The 22092-nt window shown below is 45.0% G+C and overlaps 1 protein-coding gene across 1 annotated transcript in view; it reads right to left on the bottom strand.

Moving 5' to 3' along the window:
* Positions 1-22092, bottom strand: part of PRPF4B (pre-mRNA processing factor 4B) — a 1467347-nt gene that overhangs the window by 997033 nt on the left and 448222 nt on the right. The window lies entirely within an intron of this gene.

The following is a 22092-nucleotide window of genomic DNA, read 5'->3' as shown; positions in this document are numbered from 1 at the left end:
AGCTAAGGGTAACAGGGATAGGAGTGGACCCTAGGCATAGAGGGGTATGGAGGGAGGGAAAATCCGACTGCAGTTGCATGTCTATCGGACATCTACATTTATGGTAGGTACAAAACTGTACTATGTTCTTCAAGAATGCAACTGCAGTCATAACATGTGGGTAGAATACCAAAGCTTAGCTGGGGGAGGAATGCTCTAGGAAAAAGATGGTGTGGCAATCAAACCCTGCAGGACTGCCGAAGCAAAGCCTGCTCTGGATCTGGAGTATAGAGGGAGATTGTAGTGTTTGGAGAATGTATGCACGGAGCTCCATGTAGCAGCTTCTAGAATGTCCTTAGTAGGCACCCCTCTTAAGAATGCTGTAGAGGTGGCTGTAGCTCTGGTGGAATGTGGTCTGACATTGGCTGGAACAGTCTTTCCATGAAAGGAATAACAGAATTTGATGCAATGTCCAATCCATTTTGAAATAGTCTGTTTTGAAATTGCTTTTCCTTGGACTGCAGGGGCGTAAGCTACAAAAAGTTGTTCAGACTTCCTACTGGCCTTGGTTCTGTCCAGGTAGTATCGAAGTTGTCTGTGAATGTCCAAGGTATGAAAACGTCTTTCCCCCTTATTCTCAGGATTGGGGAAGAAAGCAGGCAGATGAATGGCTTGATTTAAAGAAACCCTAGATACCACCTTTGGCATAAAAGTAGGGTTTGTCCTTAATGAAACCCTGTCTCTGTGAAAAATTATGAACGGTGGTATTGCCATTAGGGCCTGTAGTTCCGAAACCCTTCTTGCTGAGGTAATTGCCAACAGGAAAGCTGTCTTCCATGAGAGAAATTGCAAGTCAACTGAAGCTGCTGGTTCAAATGGAGGTAGAGTCAGTTTTTCTAGGACAAAATTGAGGTCCCAGGCTGGCACTGGGGCCTTTGTTGGTGGCTTAATGTTCTTGATTCCCCTGAGGAATTGCCTTAGCAAAGGGTGTGAAAAAACAGGAGGATCAGTGTTATATCTAGCTGAAATAGCTGATGCATGTATCTTTATGGAAGAATATGAGAGGCCGTTCTTTAGCATATCTGCCAAATATTCCAAGATGAGTGGGATGTTCAACAATGATGCATCATGTCCCTTGCTGGTATTCCAATTGCTGAATCTTTTCCACTTTGCTAAGTAAACCTTTCTGGTGGATGGTCTTCGAGCCTCTGTTAGTATCCTCTGAACTTCCTTGGAGAGAGATAGGTTGAGGTTATTTATGGGATCTCCCAGGCTGTTAGCTGCAGTGTCTGAAGGTTTGGATGCACTGTTTCGAAATTGTGTTGAGTCAAAAGTAGAGGCCATTGGGGAAGGGTCCACCTCCTGGTGTGACATATGCTCCGCAGTAGTGGATACCAGTGTTGTCTTGGCCAATCCAGAGCTATTATGATTCCCTTGGGTCTCTCTGCTTTGATCTTTAGTAATACTGAGGTCATCAGTGGCAGAGGTGGGAATGCATAGATTGTTAGGAAGTTCCAGTTGAATGAGAGAGCATCTATTTTCCAAGCTTTTGGATGGTATGTCCTTGTGCAGAATTTTTGTAGAAGATGGTTGAGGTGAGAGGCAAATAGGTCCACTTCTGGCCTGCCCCATGTCGAAGTGAGTTGTGTGAAGACCTTCGGATGTAACCTCCACTCGTGTGGATCTGTGAAATTCCTGCTTAGGCTGTCCGCCAACACATTGTCTTTGCCTGGAACAAACTGGGATTGTAACTGGATGTTTAGGCTCAGTGATTTTTCCCAAAGATGCATTGTCAGTCTGCAAAGGGGGTAGGAGTGGGTGCCCCCTTGCTTGTTTATATACCACATCACAGTGGTGTTGTCTGTCCGTATCAGTAAATGGCCTTGCTGAAGTTGGTGTTGAAAGGCCTTGATGGCATGCATTACTGCCAGCATTTCCTTTTGGTTTATATGCAGATGTGTTTCCTTTGGAGACCATTGTCCTTGTATACACTTGCCTTCCATGTGCGCCCCCCATCCAAGGTCTGAGGTGTCTGTGGTCATGGTCTGTGTTATCTGTGGTTTTTTGAATGACATACCTGTGTTTGCCTGGCTCACCGAGGCCCACCACAGGAATTCCTTTTGTAGGCATGGAATGAGCGGTATGGTTGTCTCCAAGTTGTTGCTGTGTTGAGACCAAACGCTTTTTAGGTACCATTGAAGCTTTCTCATGTGTAGTCTTGCTAATGGAACCAGGAGAATGCAGGATGCCATGTAACCCAGGGCCTGTAGGAATCTCCATGCAGTCATCTGGGTGAGCTTTGCTAAATCTTTGAAATAATGAGTTAACTTCTCTTGCTTGTCTTCTGTCAGGTAAGCCATTTGAGAGGCTGTGTCTAGTTTGGCACCTAAGAAGATTATTTGCTGGGATGGTTGCAGTCTTGACTTTTGGAAGCTGACTGTGTATCCCAGAGCTTGAAGTAATCGTATGACATAGTCCAAGTTTTTTGTCAACATCAATTTGTCGTCCGCTTGTATGAGGCAGTCGTCCAGGTACGGGTAAATTTGTATCCCCTGGAGCCTGCAATGAGCAATTACTGAAGCCAGGCATTTTGTGAATACTCTGGGCACAGTAGATAAGCCAAATCGCAATGCTGAGAATTGATAATGCTCTGGCCCTGCAAGAAATCTGAGGTATCTTCTGCAGCTGTGTCTGATAGGGACATGCAGGTATGCCTCCTTGAGGTCCAGAGTAATCAGCCAAGACCCCTTGCCCAGCATGGGAAAGAGTTGCTGTAGAGTCAGCATTTTGAACTTTGGTACTATGAGAAAGGTGTTTAATGCGGACAAGTCCAGTATTGGTCTCCATTGAGATACTTTTCTTGGAACAAGGAACAGTCTTGAGTAAAACCCCTGGCCTTGTTCTTGTTGTGGAACTCTTTCTACTGCTTTCATCCGAGTCAGCAGAGTGATTTGCTTGATAGCCTCTGCCCTCTGGTTTTGTGGCAGGTTTGGCATGCTTTGTTTTCTTGGCAAGGTATGAAAATGGAACCTGTAGCCTTGGTCTATAATGTCCAAAATCCATTTGTCCTTTGTCAGTCTGTGCCAATTTTCTGCAAACAGAGATAATTTCCCTAAAGGAGCTTCTATTTGTTCCCTGGTAGGCGGAAGTAGAGGAAAGTCATTGAGATTGTGGCTGTGGGGCAGGTGAAACCCCTGCGTCACTTCTTTGGTTTCCTGGCTGCCATTGTCGTCCCCTGTAAGGGCCTCTGTATTGGCCTCTTCCTCGGCCACGTCTGTTTTTACCCCTTTGAAACTTTTCTGGATTAGGAAAGGACCAGTTTTTTGAAGGCCAATTCCTACTGAATCTGGGGGGTTGAACCTGGAGGAAATCTTTCACCGTCTGAACTGATTTTGCTTTTTCTTCGATGGTCTTTAACACATCCTTAGTATTAGCACCAAAAAGCTTGTTCTTTTCCAAAGGTGCATCCAGAAGTTTTGCCTTTACATGATCTGGTAGAGGTTGATCTTTTAACCATGCATGTCTACGAATGACTGCCCCTGTCATAGCTGCCCTACATGAAGCTTCCAGTGCATCATATCCACACTGCAGGAAGTGATTGCTTACTTGCTGAGTGTTATGTACAGCTTCCTGCAAAGCCTTCCAGTCTAAAGGATCAGGAGTGGCTAATGTTTTTTCTAAATCTTCTAACAGGAAATCCTGATATTGTAACATATGAAAAAGGCAATTCAAAGCTCTCATAGATAAGGTAGTGGATGTGTAAACCTTTTTGCCCCATCTCTCTAATGACCTAGCTTCCCAGTTGGAGGGCAATGGATTTTTAGAGGTGGAAGCTGAAACTCCTTTAGGCCCCTGTGAAATAGTTTCCAAATCAACAGTATGGGCCCTGAATAAATGGGAATGTGTTTCTGGGACCCTGTAATACCTGTCTGGCTTGGCTGGAGCCGGAGGAAGAGAGTCAGGGGTAGCACTAGAGTCAGAATATAAATCATCCAAAACATCAAGTACAGGAGGAATAGCTAAGGGCCTGTGCTGGGGCTTCTTAAGGAAAGTCCTGAGGCGTTTTCTGGAATCAGAATATTCCTGTCCTTGCCACTTGAAATGTTTCCTCATGGTATGCAGAACTTCCCCAAAAGAAATATCCTCAGGAGGAGAGGCCGAGGGGATGGAATCTTCTGCATCCGAGTCCTCATAGGTCTGGAAGAGCTCTTCCTGGCTATCAGAGTGGACAGAGCCCTCAGAATCTTCATCTGAAGGGATAGGGTCAGAGGGTTCAACCCGGGGCCTTTTATCAGAAGGAGGTTGGGATCCTCTCTCAGGATGGGCCTGTGAACCTCTAATCATAGAAATTAAGTCAGCAGCCATAGACATAATTTGTCTCTCTGGAGTAGGCTGAGGTAAGGTTTTAGTAGTAAGATGCTTTGTTTTGCTGGCTGCCTTAGCCCTAGTGTAGGCCTTAATAGACATGGCCATAGGAGGCCTGGCAGCTCCACGTGCAGGAGTGACCTTGTCTACAGCAATGGTCTCGGGCATTTCCTCGGTTTCGGTATCCGGAGGAAAATCGATAACTGGCGTCGGAGTGATGTCCGGAATCGGAGTCGTCGGTAATGCGGTGTCTTCGGTTCGGAGCGGTGGAGAGACCGTCTCAGAGGGAACCGGAGCACTCACGCTAGGTTTTGGCGTGGAGTCGGTGGTAGACGCGGGCCGAGGATGTCGGTCCCGGTCTTTTCGCTTCTTGGGAGTTTGTGATGTCGGAAGTTCCGACGGCATGGTGTAAGCAAATTTATCGCCGAAAAAATCTTCAGCGAGCTCCGCTCGGCGCCTGAGGGTGCGCTTGTTGAAGCGAGCACAGGCTACACAGGCCGAGACGTCGTGGTCTGGGCCAAGGCAAGGAAGACAGTAAGAGTGGAAATCCTTATGAGGTATTTGTTTACCACAAGATAGACAATTGTTAACTTTTTCAGTAATTTCTGACATCGGGGTACTTAGCTTTTTTGATGACTTCGGTATCGAAGAATACAGGAGCTGACCGACCGGCACTTGCGAACTGCTTCTGCTTCGGGCACCGCGCGGCAAGAAAGACTGAAGAAAATGGCGTCGGCTGATGCTTATGTACTCCAGCCGCTCTGACGTCGGAGAGAAATGCGACATCAGCCGACGTCGGACCCAGACTTTGGAATTCGGCCGACCGAGGGCTGCCTGAGGCAGGACAACCCACATGTTATGACTGCAGTTGCATTCTTGAAGGACATCTAGGGATGCCTTATAGAGCCAAAAATTTCTCACGGACACAAAGTAACGCTTACAACTACCTATCACCTCCCCACACTTCTTTACGGTACACCCATGCTTACTAGCCTGCAGACATCACAAAACTCAAAACCTGAAGCAATGATATAACAAAGTTGCTAAATTTGCTGCAAATACCCCTTTCAGAATCCACCACTGTACAGCACTAAAAAACCTAAACTAGTTAGAACTACCCGCTCAACAAACATACACAGTTTACTACCTATAAAATTACACAGAATCCAACTGTTTCTCCAGCACTAAATATTACATTCTACACAACAATGTTTCCAGTCAGTCAATATGAATCAATGACAAAAAACTCTTGTCTGTCCAGAAACCTATCAAACCTGCAGGGCATTGTCTGTACTCGTACCATGTTGCTAAGGCCTGGAACATCTTTATCTGTATTCATCAGGTCAATACCGTCCCTCGCATCCTTCAAAACCATTCTGAAAGACTTCCCAGCCAAAAGCTGGCTCTGTTGTTGCTTAACAACAGCATAAACTAGATCCTTAAATATGAGCAAACACCTATTCATACCATATATCTCCTTACTCTCCCTTCTTCACTTACTTACTTACTTCTTTACTTTTACCAGTTTCTCTCCCCTGGCTTTCTCTCTAAATGTACCATAAGCCTACTTTTCTCTTACTTCATATTGCAATTCCTATTTGTATTAAACTAACTTACCTTTAATTTCTCTATAAATTGGCTAAGATTTCTCTATTAAATTATTGTCATTTAACTTGTGTCTGTTCTTAACCAAAGTTTTTATATCTAATTTGGTACAATTATTTAAATAGCTGGGGGTTTTTTGTCTGTTATTTTTAAAGATGGTAAATTATTGCTCTTAAAATGTTTTTTAATACTTCGGAGCTTTTCTCCCTGGGCCTCTGCTGAAAACGGGCTCCTACCTAGTCAGACTTTCCCAGTAATCAAATGTCAGTCAGTCAGTCAGTCAGTCAATCAATCAATCAATCAACTGCAATTTTACAGGAGACACACATTTGGGTAGAAGTAAGCTAGTGACCAACAAAGATATGATTTCATTAGGGACATTCAAAAGAATATCAGCGACAACGGAAAAGGGGGTAATACTACTTGATTGTGACAGGGAATCCAATATTGACTGGGGGGGGGGGCAATGATAGTAAGAGTTTATTGACAGCATTGGAGGATTACACCAGCATGCATTACTATTACAAAGCTCAAGAGAACACTGGCAGAAATAATTCACTTTCAACAAGGATTTTTATTAACTGTTTGGGACTGGAGCCTGATTTACAATAATGAGGATGTATCAGAGAACCTAGAAAAGAAAGTATAACAAAGCAATGTAGATGTTCAAACAGGTATATGAGAATATTTAGTACTGAAGATGTGAATTCAGTAGCAGGACCTCAAACAGAATTTACACATTACTCCTCAAGGTATAAAATTAGGCTAGACTGGACAGAAATTATATTTCATAGCAAAAAAGTGTATTTAACTGAAAGCTTTGAAACTCATTCAATAACTAAATTAGATCATACTCAGATAAAAAACTAAGACAAAAGATGCAAAAATGAGACACTGGCACTTCCTTACTTATCTGCTAAAAAGGAACAAACAATTGGCAGTGTGTATATAACTTGAGATGAATTAGGAAACAGAAATGACTTCACAAGTACAGCTAGAGAGAAAAAATGAAAGTGGAGTTAAAAAGCATTGTAGAAATAATAAAGAAATAGATACCGGGAAGAAGAAATAAGATAAAGAACAGTAAAAGAAAGTGAAACTCTCTGAAATGAAAAGGAACAACTGTAGAGTGCTAAAGGGTAAATAAAAGAGTATTTAGATAATATGCATACATTTAGAAAGGCCGCTGTTAAGCGACTACTTTTTGCTAACAATTCTAGCATACTAAATCTTTTAGCACAACTTTAGGCAACAGAAAGTAAAAAGAGATGTAACTAAAGTTGATCAGACCAGAGATCTTATACAGATATTAAGAGATATTTTAGAAATTTTCCTGAAAATTTCTATAAAGCAGAAGGAGGATGAAATCAAGAAAAGTCATAGCTGGAAATATTTATGAAAGACTTGACTATGACAAGGTTAAAGAAAGATGAGGCTCAACAATTAATAGGAAGACAAGATACAAATTTTCATCCCCCTTTCCCCACATTTTCTACATAAGGTCAGGGTGTCGTATCAACTGTCACAATCTGTCTTAATTCAGTCATTTTCTTACTTAAGACAATCATGCCCGACTATCACAGGTCTTTCACACAATCCTTCCATTTCTTTCATGGATATCCTAGTTTCCTACTGTCTTCAACAAATAATATTGTGTATTCTTGCATGTGTCCAAACCACCAAAGTCTACTCAATATGGACTTTTCTGGAACTAGCACTACTTTGGATTCATCATTTCTTCGTCTGTCCCATAATCTGCATTCTAGCACCAGTTATGTACACCACCTCCAACTTCAACTGCTCTGCCCTCACTGCACAGGTTCCTGTATCATACGGAAGTATTGGTTACACCACTGTTTTGTACATCTTACTTTTCAGCCTCTATGGTATTCATTGGTCACACACTATCCCCGACACTGTGTCAGTTGGCTGCAGCCCTGCTGATTCTTGCTTTGGCCTCTTTATTCAGATTTCCCGTCTCCCCTTCGAGATACTTGAAGCTGTTTATCTGTTTAATTATTTTCTCTTCTATCTCAATTTTCACCTTATTCTGATTTCTCCCATTTGCTGCTGTAAAAGCTGTTTCGCTGTTCTCAGTTCCATACCATATGCGTTCAGTTTTGTTTGTATTACATTCCCTTACAATTTGCTGAAGTTCCTGGTCAGAGTCTTGCTTGTAATGCCACATTGCTTGCATACAACGGCTTTGTTGATCTATCCCTTCCAACCTGTTGTTTGCTGATGTAGTCCATCACCATTCAGAGCTGAACCCTAAAGCACTCTCACTCCCACTTGGAAACCCACTGAGAGTCCGAACAGTGTTCATGTTTATGTCATTGGGTCCTTGTACATGGCATGCACTATGGACAATGTTTCTGAAACTTGAAACTATCTAGGACCACCTAAACCAGCTTTCTAGGGACCTTGTCATATGTTTTCTCCAAGTCTAAGAATGTCCAGTTGGAATATCATCATCTCTGGTTTCTTCTCCACTACCTGTCCCACTGCAAACAAACACTGGGATGGTTGTGCTTCATCCTGATTAGAATCAGAAAGTACAGTTGTGTACACTTACCATAAATGTAGATGTTCGAGTGTATTCACTGTTGCAGTCATTACATTTCGGTTATCTGCTTGCAGTAGCCCTCAGTCGGCCTGATAAAGTCTTGGGACCTGCATCGGATGCTGTCTCTTCTTCCGTGACGTCAGGTCGTCAGGGGTACAAAACATGCAGCCGATGCCATTACATCAGTTTTTCTTGCCCTAGATGTCAGGTGCCCCCCTAATGGGAAGCAATTAAATCTATAATTACAAAGATTTATCTCCAACAAAAAAGCAAATACACCAAAAAGCTTTTTGAGCATAGTAAGGGAGAGTAGAGGTATAGCCAAAAGAAGAAAGGGGGCTGGAGGGAGGGTAACCAGGACTGCAACAGTGAATACACTCGAACATCTACATTTATGGTAAGTGTACACAACTGCACTATGTTCTTCGTGTTTCACTGTTGCAGTCATTACATTTGGGTAGATTCCCAAAGCTAAGGTTGGGAGGAGGAATTTAAATAGAATTAGGGCCAGCTATAAGACCCTGCAAGACTGCAGTGGCAAAGCCAACTCTGGATTTCGAGAAAATTGACAAATGATAATGCTTGGTGAAAGTATGTACATAACTCCAGGTAGCAGCTTCTAGGATGTCCCTGGTAGGAACTCCCCTGAGAAAGGCTGTGGAGGTAGATGTAGCCCTGGTTGAATGGGGTCTGATGCCCTGTGGGATAGGTTTTTCATGGTGCTTATAGCAGAAATGAATGCAGTGGCCTATCCATTTTGAAATGGTTTGCTTTAAAATAGCTTTCCCCTCTGTCCCTGCAGCAAATGCCACCAGCAGTTGTTCATATTTCCTTTGAGGTTTATTCCTGTCCAAGTAAAATCTAAGTTGTCTGTGCACATCTAAGGAATGCAGTATCCGTTCCCCTTTGTTCTGTGGGTTAGAAAAGAAGGTAGGCAAATAAATGGACTGATTAAGAGCCACACTGGATACCACCTTGGGCATGAAGGCGAGATTGGTTCAGAGGGACACCCTGTCCGCATGAAAGATGATGAAAGGCTCCACTGCCATAAGGGCCTGTAATTCAGATACCCTTCTTGCAGAAGTGATTGCTAAAAGGAAAGCTGTTTTCCAGGAAAGGAATTTAAAATCTGCAGTAGCAGCTGGCTCGAAAAGAGGAAGAGAGTGAGTTTCTCCAAGACAAAGTTAAGGTTCCAGGCTGGATTTGGAGCTCTCCTTGGTGGCCTTACATTTTTGGCCTCTCTGAGGAACTGCTTGAGCAGTGGGTGAGAGAAGAGGGGATGCTCTGTGCTGTAATGAGCTGAAATGGCTGAGGCATGAATCTTGATGGAGGAAAAGGACAAGCCCTTATGAAGCATCTCAGTCAGGTATTGTAGAATCTGAGGTAAATTGGGCACTGCTGTGGTCATCCCTTCAGATTAATTCCAGGCACAAAATCCTTTCCATTTTGCAGCATGAGATTTACTAGTACTAGGCCTCCTTGCCTCTAAAATGATATCCATCACTGATTTACTGAGAGATGGTAAATGAGAGATTAGGTAATTAGCCAGGCTGCTAGGTTCAGGGTTTGCAGCTGAGGGTGCAGAATCTGGTTCTCCTGCTGAGACAAGGTGCCATGGGGCCAAGCATGACACACTGTGCAAGGGGGGTACCAGTGTTGGCGTGGCCAGTCTGGTGCAATTAAAATCGTCTTTGGCTTGTCCTTTTTGATCTTTAGTAGTACCTTGGAGAGCACAGGCAGAGGAGGAACGGCATAAACTTTCCAAGCTAACTTGTGGGGAATCCTTGTGCAAAATTTGCCCAATTGATGGTTCTGGGGGGAGGCAAACGGGTCTATATCTGGGCTCCCTCACATGCTTGTCAACATGTTGAAAATCCTTGGTTCCAGTTTCCACTCGTGTGGGTCCATGAGGTTTCTGCTTAGTCAGTCTGCCAGTGTATTTAGTTTTCCTGGCAGGAATTGAGCTTGTAGATTCACTTGGTAGCTCAAGGCTGTGTTCCACAATGCCATGGCTAGTCTGCAGAGGGGGTAAGAATGTGTACCCCCCCCTGCTTGTTTATGTACCACATGACAGTGGTGTTGTCCATCTTTACCATTAGTTGTCCTGGAAGAATGTGGTCCTTGAAGGCTGTCACAGCATTCTGTACAGCTAACATTTCCTTTTGATTTATGTGCAGGTGCATTTGACTTGGGTTCCATTTGCCCTGAATGCACTTCCCTGCCAGGTGAGCCCCCCATGCACAGTCTGGTGCGTCTGTTAAGGTTTGGGCGGCAGGGGGTAGTGTGAATGGTAGTCCCCTGTTTTGGTGGCAGGCCCCTGCCCACCAAAGGTACTCTAGGCGTAGGCAAGGTATGATAGGAATCATTGCTTCTAGATCCTGTGAATGTTGACACCATAGGCTTTTGAGATACCATTGTAGTTTCCTTATATGCAGCCTTGCATATAGAATTAGAAGAATGCAGGAGGCCATGAACCCCAAGGCTTGCAGTATTAGCCTTGCAGATAGCTGGGTTTTTGTGGCCACTTGTTTGAAGTAGGTTGTCAAATGAATCCATTTCTCTGGCGTGAGGAAATCCATCAGGGAAGTTGTATTCAAGCTTGCTCCCAGGAATATAAAGTCAGCACCCTTTAAACAAAGGCCAGATGATTCAAAAGTATGTCCTAGCGTTCTGCCTGAATTAGACAATCATCCAGGTATGGGTATGTTTGAATATTTCTTTGCCTGCAAAATGCAATGACTGGAGCTAGGCACTTTGTGAATACCCTGGGCACAGTAGATAAGCCAAAGGGCAGTGCAGAGAACTGATAGTGCATGTAGCCTGCTTTGAAGTGTAGGTATCTTCTGCAAGACTCCCTGATAGGGATGTGCAGGTATGCTTCTTTTAAGTCTAGTGTTGCCAACCATGCATCTTTGCCTAGCATAGGAAGCAGCTGGTGAAGTCAGCGTTTTGAATTTTGGAATCACCAGAAAGGTGTTTAGAGTACAAAGGTCCAGGATAGGACGCCATGTATTGCCTTTTCTGAGTACCAAGAAAAGTCTCGAATAGAAACCTTGTCCCTTTTCCTCTTTTGTTACCAACTGAATAGCCCTCATGCTTAAGAGTGAGAGAACTTAATTTTGGGCCTCTGCCCCCTGATTTGGGGGTAGATCTGGCCATCCGCTTGGTGTTGGTAACATGTGGAAGTGAAATCTGTATCCTTGGGACACTATATTTAAAAACCATTTGTCCTGGGTAATGAGTTCCCAGTTTTTGGCCTCCAGGCCAATCTTTCCGCCTAAAGAAGCATTCAGTTGGGAAGTGCTTGAAAGTTTTAAAAGGAAGTCATTGTGACAGTATTCCATAGGGGACGGTCTTACTACTCCCAGATTTGGGTGCGGAAATCCCCCCACTGCTTAGTCTTCTGTGTCCCCTGGGACTGAAATCTGGGGTTTCTGCTGTGTCTGGGTTTGGCTTGAGAAGACCTGGAAGGGGCTGGAAAGGACCTATTCTTAAGAGGGCCAATGCCTACTAAATCTAGGAGGCTGAACTTGCAAGAAATCTTTAAGACTTTGCTTTCTTAGCTTTATCTTCCATCTTTTTAAGAACTTTCTCAGCTTTGTTGCCAAACAGGTGGTCCTGATTTAAGGGAGCATCCAACAGTTTAGCTTTAACATGATTAGGCAAAGATTACTCCTTAAGCCAAGCATGCCTTCTGAGCACAGATCCAGTTAACAGGAGCCCTGCAAGAGGCCTCTAATGAATCAAATCTGCATTGCAAAGTATGTTTACCAACCTGTTCAGCAGAATTCTTTAAATCTTGTAATTTTTTATTTCCAACACAATCAGGAATCAACATAATTTTCTGTTTAAGCAACCCAATAACATGTTGTTGATACTTTAACATGTGAAACTGGCAGTTTAAAGCCCTAATGGCCAAGGTTGCAGAAGTGTAAGCCTTCTTACCCCATCTATCCAGTGCCCTGGAGTCTCTATCAGAAGGGGTAGGATTTTTAGCAGTAGAAGCCTTAATGCCCTTGGGTCCCTGTGAAATAGTCTCTGGATCCGCAATAGGATTTTTAAAAAGAAACTTGTGTGAATCAGAAACCCTGTAATATCTGTCAGGTTTTCTGGGAGCAGGAGGCAAAGAATCAGGGGCCAAACTAGATTCCGAAAAGGCATCATCAACAATGTCTAGTACAGGAGGTATAGCTAAAGGCCTATGCTGAGGCAGGAGTAAGAAATCCCTAAGCCTCTTTTTTGAATCAGAAAAATCCTGGCTTTCCCAGTGGAAATGCTCCCTTAGAGTATGTAAGGTTTCACCAAAAGAAATATCCTCTGGAGGGGAAGCAGACGGAATACAGTCCTCTGCATCAGAATCCTCATAAGTAGATAAGGGCAAATCCAGATCATCAGAAGACTCAGAAAAATCTGAATCCTGGTCAGAAGATTCATAAACAACTTCAGTCCTACGTCTCTTAGAAGGGGGAAGTTGGCTTCCCCTGATTAAAGTTATAAGATCTTCAACCATTCTTATCATTTGTTTTTTAGGCATAGAGGCTTGAGCATGCGGCCTGGGCATCAGTTTCTTAGGCATGGTTCGAGATTTAGACCTAAACGATGGAGGAGTCGGTTTAATATGCAAGTCCGTAGGCCTGAATACACCCTCAGAAGCCTGTGCCTACACAGCAGCTCCGGACCCATCCAAGGTAGAGACATCCGCAGGTTCCACAGTTGAAGCATCTCGCGGCATACCGGACTCCGAATGGGTCTCAGTAGAGGCCTGCGAATTAGAAGTAGCGGGTATCAAGGGCTGCAAAAGCACCTCACTGAGTACCGGCGAACTGGCGACTGGCTTAGGAGAAGCGTTGTCAGCAGCTTTGGACCTAGGCAGCCTGTCTCTGTCTTTATCTTTACGTTTTTTCTGAATCCCGGTAGTCAGATGGCTAACCGATGACATTTCTGGATAATTAAACCGAGAACCGAAATATTCGGAGGCGAAAATATACAGACAACAGATAGTGCACTGATTAAATAAAGCACAAAACCGACAGCAAGGTACGTCGTGGTCAGGGCCCAGGCAAGGAATACAGTGCGAATGAAAATCTTTGTGAGGTATTTGCTTTCCACAAGTAATGCAATTACATCGGTAAGGAGCAAGAAAAAGTTTCCCCAACGGGGTACTTAGCTTTAGTTGAAGACTTTGGTTCTAAAACTCGAAAACGAAAATTTCAGGAGTCGGCCGACCGGCACTTGAGAATTGCTTCTGCTGCGGGCACTGCACGGCAAGAAAAACTGATGTAATGGCATCGGCTGCATGTTTTATACTTCTGACAACCTGATGGCATGGAAGAAGGGACAGCATCCGAAGCAGGACCCAAGACTTTGTTAATCAGGCCGACTGAGGGCTACTGCAAGCAGATAACCCAAATATAATGACTGCAACAGTGAAACATGAAGAACATCTGCTAAACTCCATTCTTAAACAAATACACAGAGTATTAAAAATTATCAATCACCCTTCTCCAACACTTTCATGCAGTGTGAGTGACAGGAGTTTTGATACTTGTACACTGCCCACAGTTGTGACTATCCCCTTTCTTCTTGCATTCTTACAGTAGAAAGTTTACTGTATACGCATCTGGGAAATAAATCGTGCCATCTGACTGTTCAGTGAGGAGGCAAACAAGACTACTTAAGGAACTCCCACAGATCGATCAAATCTTGGAAGACCCCCAATCTAGTTTCCATTAGTGAGGGTCTGCCCTTGTCCTGCTCAGCTTGCCTGTCACATAATTTTGCTCTGACAGAATGCAGGATGCCTGTACTGTGCTGTGAAACTAGACCACAAGCTAACGTGGCTAGTCTGCAAAGGCAGTACGACCTGGTTTCCCCTTGCTTGTTGATGTACCACATGAATATGGCACTGTCTGTAAAAACTTGAAGAGGTCCCGGAGACCAAAGAGGATTCAGAGTGTTGAATGCCTTGATCATAGCAAACATCTGTTTTATATTTATGTGCTTGGGTCTGCCCTTTGTGTCCCACACACCTTGCACTTTTATCCCTTCTGTAACTGCTGCTCCCCAAGCAAAGTCCAAGGCATCTGTGGTGACTGCTTTAGAACAGGGAGGGAGAAGAGGAAACCTGGATTTGAGGACATTTGTTATCCTGACCACATGATTTTTTTTCTGACAAACAAATGCAAAGGGATTTAGAAAGAGAAAGAATACTGGTGATGGACCAGAGAGATTTCAGACAATATTGTATTCTTCTCATGTGGAGTCTTGTCATGGATATCGTAAGAATCATACAAGTCTTAAGACCCAAAATCATGAGGCATTCTCTTGCTATGACCAAAGCATGATTTGAGCTTTGAAATGTTATTGATTAATTGCGTAACTGTGTTTATTGGCGCAGACGCATTTCAAAACTGTTTTTAAATGTGATGTAGAGAATGTAAATTTTATTCTGAAGAAGTTTGGTTACGAGAGCGTGGATTAAAAGTTTTTATTATGCTAACATCATGTGGATTTCACTCTGTTCTTCTGCATACTCTAGTCTGTTTTTTTAGATCTTGACATAGACCATGGGGTTTTTTTTTCCTGTGAAAGAAATGCTCTTTGAACTGATGTGTAAAGTTGACTTCCAGCTTCTGTAAGAGAACGCTCTCCCAACTGAGAGATTCCTGACACACTGAAAAAGATTCTGAAAAGATAAGCAAACCATCTAGGTATGGAAAAAAAGAAGTTATGTATTCACCATAACATTCCATCTGAGTAGTTGTACTTCATTTGTCTTCAACCTGTGGGTATTCGGATCTGGATCAAATCCGAGACGGCAGTTTCACCAGCATCTGATCCGAGCTCCAAGCTCCTCTCCTTACCCATAATACCTCTCCATCTCCTTCCTTCCTTCAAATCAAGTTTGCTGCACCATCAACCTAAGCTCTACCCAATTAGACCTTACCACAACAGTTTATGTACAAACCTATCAAGTATGAACAGGAGAGTCGCAGAGGCACCCTCTCCCACCTACCAGTGTAATAAAACAATGATAAGGTCAGGGGGACGAAGGGAGGGATGGTTGAAAAATGAAGTACAACTACTCAGATGGAATGTTACGGTGAGTACATAACTTCTTTATCTGAAGTAGTTTACTTCATTTGTTCTTCAACCTGTGGGACAGAGTGCCCAGCTACTAAACACCTGGGTGGCCTCATGGAAGGGTATTCCGGAGCACCGCAGCGCCAAAGGATACTCTCCCTCTAGATATCATGTCCAGTTTATAGTGAGAAATAAAGGTATGAGACGATGACCAAGTAGCCGCAGAACAAATATCATCCAGAGACACCCTGGACCAAAAAAGCTGCCTAGGTAGCCATGGACCTGGTAGAATGTGCTTTTTCTTGACCTGGAGGTGACATGCCCTTGTCTTTGTATACCTGAAGGATACAATGAGAGATCCATCGAGTCAAAGTTACCTTGGAGACTGACTTGCCCAGAAAGGGTTTAGAGTAAGACACAAACAACTGGTCGGACTTGCAAAAGACCTTAGTTCTGTGCAAGTAAAACCTCATTTGTCTATGTACGTCTAATAAGTACAATTTATATTCACCCCGTTCTGAAAATTTGGGAAGAACACAAGTAAGTTAATCTTCTAGTTGATATTAGTCTCAGAAGCCACTTTGGGAAGACTTGTATGAAGTGACACCCTGTCCTTATGGTAAACCATATAGGGAGCTTTGATAAACAATGCCTGAAGTTCTGAAAAAGTGATAGCTACTAGGAAGGCCATTTTCCAAGATAAAAATTTTAGGTGTACTGACACAGCCAGCTCAAAGAGTGGAGCAACCAGAGCCTGTAAAACCAAAGTCAAATCCCAAAGAGGGGTAGGATCCTTCAGCTGGGGTCTTAAAAGAAAGGTACCTTTAATAAAGGTTTTATAAAGTCTAGAGGATGCTAAATAAATCTTGTTCACCCTAATATGGAAGTTGTAAATGGCAGCCAGTTGAAATTTTACAGTAGAATAGCTAGCACCCTGATGGAATATATATGCCAAGAATTCCACCACCACCAGGACGGAAGCTGCGAAAGGGGCCAGGTCCCTTTGAGAAGCCCAAATGGAGAAACGCTTCCATTTACTACAGTAAAGTTTCCTGGTAGACGATTTGTGACCTGCCACCACAACAGTCTTGACCGGCGAGGATAAACCGGGAGTCCTAGCTATCAAGGTAACTGGAGCAGCTAAGCAGTGAGCTTTAAACTGTCCAGGTTTGGATGAGGAACCCCCAAGGGGTGAGAGATGAGATCCGGAATCGGATCTAAGATCCATGGAGGAGCTAGTAGATGAGACCAGAGGAAGGGAAACCATACCTGGCAAGGCCAGAACGGGGCGATGAGGATCACTTTGCTCCACAGCCTGCAAGCCTTCAGGAGGAATTTTGAAATAGGACGTAATGAAGGGTAAGCATAGAGAAGACCGGGAGGCCAAGCATGGACTAGAGTGTCTCTAGGGGACTCCTCCTGCAGGGGGTTCAGAGCGAAGAACTCGCTGCACTTCGCGTTGTAAGGAGATATGAAGAGATCGCAGCAAGGCCAACCCCACTCGAGGAAGATCTGCTCTGCTACCAAAGGATTCAGAGACCACTTGTAAGGCATCAGTCCTGCTCAGTTTGTCCATCAGTATGTCGACCCTTTCTGGAATGTGTATTGCTACCAGAAACCAGCTGGTGGAAATCTCCCATTCTAACACTCTCATGGCCTCATGACAAAGGGGGTAAGATCTGGTCCCTCCCTGCTTGTTGATGTACCAGACCACTGACATGCTGTCTGACTGAACTGCAACAGTTTCCAGAAGGGGAAAGGCATGAAGGGCCTGCAATGCCAAAAGGACCGCCCTCATCTCCAGAACACTGATATGCAACCTGGTCTTGTTTGCGGACCACGTGCCTTGGACTCTCCTTCCCAAGCAATGCCACCCACCCTAGTTGGGAGGCATCCGTGGTCACCTTGGCTTGGGGTGGGGCTGCAATAAATGGGCGTCCCTCGGCCAGTTCTGAGGAGTCCATTCACCAGAGGAGGGACTCCCTGCCAGCTCTGCTGATGCATATTGGATGCATCAACGGTAGATCTAACCAAGACCATTGGACTGCTAATGTCCACTGTAGTACCCGCATATGTAGACGAGCACAAGGAAGAGGAGTAATGGTGGTTGCCATGGAACCAAGAGCTCATAGTACCGTCTCTGGTGAGGGGAGGTGTGACTGAGTGATCAAGGACACATGGAGTCGTATGCTCCGAATTCTTTCTGGGGTTAGAAAAACCTTAATTTGCAAAGTATCTATCCTTGCTCAAATGTACTCTAGACCCTGGACTGGGTTCAGAGAAGACTTGGCTGTGTTGATATTGACTCCCAGATGACCTGACAGCTTCAAAAAGTAGTCTCTGGCTTGACAAAGTAGACATTTGGTGGGAGCAACAAGGAGCCAACCGTCCATGTATGGAAAGACCTGTATTCCCTGAAGCCTCATGTGAGCCGCTACAACTGCCATGACCTTGGTGAACACCCTGAGGGCTGTGGTGAGAACAAAGGGTAGGGCTCCAAACTGATAATGATTAGCCCCTAGCCAGAAGCAGAGGAACCTCCTGGAGCATCTGTGAATCTTTATATGGTAGTATGCATCCTGGAGATCTATCGAGCACATCCAGTCTTTGTCCTGCAGGTAAGGTAGGATGGACTGCAATGTGACCATCTGGAACTTCTCTTTGGCAACTGACAGGTTGAGGGTAGAAAGACCCAGAATAGGTTTTAGGTCCCCCGTCTTTTTTGGCACAAAAAAGAACCTGGAATAGATGCCCAATCCGGAGTGGTCTTGGGGGACGGTCTGTATGACTCATTTCTTTAGCAGCTTATTTCGAGCACTGCTACCTCCATTTGCCCGGGTGGTACATCTGGGAGGTGTTTTGGGGGAAGAGGAGATACTACAAAGAGGATGGAATAGCCTCTGGATATGATCTGAAGCACCCAATAGTCTGTTGACATGGACTCCCATGCCGTTAGGTGTGACGAAAGTTGACCTCCGACTGCCTCCAGAGCAGAGCAGTCGGGCAACCCCTCAGGGCTGCTGTGCGGGCCTGTCCGAGAAAGGTTCTCGAGACACCACATTCCTCAGACCCCCTCTGCCTCTGTGCCGACATCTATCAAAATCCCCTCTGCCTCTGGGAGAAGATGAGTCCCGAGTGTCCCGGGAATAGAGAGACTTCTGGAACCACATCTTCTTTTGCCCTCGCTGATTTATGGAGAAGGATCTTTGAGGGGTAGAGAAGCAAATCCTGACGGCAGACAGTGTCTTCCTATCCTTTTCACTCTGGACCAATGTCTTGTGAATGGTCTTCCCGAACAAGGAAGAACCATCATAAGGGGAATTCGCAAATGAAGCCTTAAAGGGTTCCATGAACTGACACAACCTGGGCCAGGTGTATCGCCTCATGGCAATGCCAGATCCAGCCACCCTTGCTGCTCCTTCGGTGGCATGCAAAAGGAGGTGCATGCACGTGTTAGATACCGCTTTTAGAATGGCCATCCATGAGGAGAAAGTGCGATTATCTCCCGCTGACATGGACTCCAAGAACGACTCAGCTAGCTATTTGACAAGGTCGCGCTGCAGTCGGGTGACATGTACCAAATAATTCAGCACCCCTATGGAAAAGGTAGCTAAAGCATATACCTGCTTCACTAGAAGATCCAGCGTCCTGGACTCTCGGTTGGGGGGGGGGGGTGGATCTTAGAACTTTCTTGTGTTAGTTCTTTGCTGGTGGCGGCAGCTACCACCATAGTGTCTATAGGGGACCCTTTGTTTCAACTAGGCCTATCCCGAAGGAAGACTTAGCATCTTGTCTGGGCGTTTCAGAATTGGCTACACGGTGTCCGGTTCTTTCCATGCCTGAGTGGCGATAAGGTTCACCAATGGATATGCAGGGGGGGGGACACCCAGGAAGTAGATGGGCCCATGCCAAATGCCTCCAGAAACACAGACTCATCCAAGGTAGGCTTTGGGGCGTACCCCCCTCCTCGTTGGCACAGGAGTTCCATGATGTCTCCAAAGGAGACATCATTGGGGGGGTGATCTGGGGGAGCCTTCCCCTTCCTCCAAATTGGTGTCCTCATTGAGGGACTCAGGGGAGGAGTCCAGGTGCCTCCTTTTGCACATCTATTTGCAAGGAGCCTCTTTGGTGGGACTGTCCTGAGTGGACTCGCAAACTGCCTGTTGTTCCGCAAGGGAAACTGCCTGGGGCACATCAGGCACAGGCTGTCCCTGAAGAGGACAAAATGGCCAAATTCACTTCCAGAACCGAGGGAGGCAGGGCGGAATCAGAGAAAATAGTCAGGGGCCTCGACCCACTCGACAGAACCCTTTCCACCACATCGAATGCCGAAGGAGAGTGAGCCTCCTGGGACACCAGTAAGGAAGCAGCTCTCCTCCGATCCGACAGGGTAATCGGAGCCAAGCCTGCAGGTGCCGAGGGGAGGGCCATGACCCGACATAGTCAGAGCTGATGGAAACCCCACCTCGGATCCAATGCCCAGACTACTGCTCTCGGAGCTGCTCGTGTCTGCACTAGTCAGATCCAATGTCCTCAAGGTAATGGCCGGTGTCGTGGTACAAGGTACCATTGGCGCCAACCCCCCCCCCGACTCTGAGACCGGGGTACGGATTGGAGAAGGGGTTATAGGAATGAAAAAGGGAAACAAGCTCCCCGCTCCAGAGGGTAAGAGGGCTGGGTGCGAATGAATCTTCACATCATTTTGTCCATCTCCGCTTCACTTAACCTTCTGGTGGAGCATGACGATGAGGGCACTGACGCCAACCTGGAATGTCAGTGGAATGTCAGTGCACAGAAGCCCTAGAGGAAGGTCTAGGCTCCTCTGGCTCTGGTGAAAATCTAGGCGACCAGAACCAAGGAGTGCTAGGCCTAGTAATAGCCTGAAGTTTTTGAGGACCCGATGGACCTGACTGGTCCGGGGATCTCTTCATCGCCTTGTCCCTGTCCTGTTTGGAAAGGTCACCTTCCACAGGCCTCTTGTCAGGAAGGTGAGTCCAGGTCTGGGAGGAGGATGAAGGGGGAGCAGAGACCATCACAGTCATGACTGAAGTAGTCACGGGGACAGCCACTCCCGAAGCAGAAAGTAGCCCCTTCATAACAAGTTTGGCCTTGCGGTCTTTCAAGGCCCTAGGATTAAAGCCCATATGAATATGGCAATCAGTAGACAGGTGAGAGGACCCTAAGCACACAACGCAGAGAGTATGGCCACCAGCTGGGGACAGCTTATGGCCACACTCTGTGCACTTCCTAAAAATAGATTTAGCCTTCTCAGCCATGCTAGAAAATAGAAATGAAAGGTCTTTATATGACCCAACCAAGCACACACAAAGACTAACGAGGAGGGGGAGAAAGGTAACTACTACACTAACCAACTTTTTTTTTTGCTACAAAACGCGACGCACAATGAGGTAGGAGAGGAAAGAAGGAAAAACCTGACCTAACTCTATTAGAAAATAGACTCACTTACCCAAACAATTACTTTACAGACACTCACCATGCCTGGAGCTCCGAGACCACGATGCTAGGCTAAGCCACGGAAAATGAGATCTGAAGGATGGAAGGAGATGGAGGAGTATTATGGGTAAGGGGAGGAGCTTGGTGCTTGGATCAGATGCTGGTGAAGCTGCCGTCTCGGATCCGATCCGGATTTGAATACCCACAGGTTGAAGAGCAAATGAAGTAAACTATTTCAGATATGTGGATAGCCTGCAATGAGCTATAAATGGAGCTAGACACTTTGTGAACACCCCTGGTGCACTGGATATAGGGTAAGGTAGACAACTGATAATGTGATCCAGAAACACAGAACCCGAGGAAATGGCTGAAGTCTAGATAAACATGGATGTGATGATCATCTTTTAAATCCAGAGTTAATAGGAAACCTGAATGAGGAATAAGAGGTAGGAGGTTGTGAAGTGACAGCATATTGATTTCTGACACTATCACAAACTGGTTTAGAAAAAAAAAAGAAAGATCTAGAACTTGTCTCCAAGCATTTTCTTTCTTTGGCACTAAAAACATCCTTGAATTAAAAACCTTTTCCTACATGGGAAGGAGGAAGTGGTTCTATCACTGACTGGGACAGCATGTGATGAAGGACAGAAGAAATAGAGAGTCTGGTCTGGTAGTTGAGAGACTGCCTACTGGAAAGGAAAATTTTCCTCCCACTGGCATGTCTAACCTTGAAGAATGATCTTCTGAACTCATTTTTCTGAAACTACCTGTTGCCAAAGAGAAAAGTGGAGATTCAGACTACCTGGAAGGGAAAAGGGAATAACGTCCCTTAAATTTAATCATTCTGACTTTTTTGTTTTTTGAGAGTTTCCTGTATTCTTTTTGGAATATCCTTGCCAATTCGTCTTAAACATATGTTTACCAACATTTTGCGGAGACTTGTTTAATTTGTTTTTTGCCAAAACTGGATTAGGGGTTATAGAATCGCTTAGAAATTTGGAAATGGAGGGCTGAAAATCTCAGCGATTCCCTGGATAAAC

Source organism: Protopterus annectens, chromosome 3.part0, assembly GCF_019279795.1.
Source record: "Protopterus annectens isolate FY-2018-M chromosome 3.part0, PAN1.0, whole genome shotgun sequence".
Taxonomy (NCBI): Eukaryota; Metazoa; Chordata; order Ceratodontiformes; family Protopteridae; genus Protopterus; species Protopterus annectens.
Note: the sequence above shows the minus strand (reverse complement) of the source record. Positions and strands in the feature narration are given on the sequence as shown.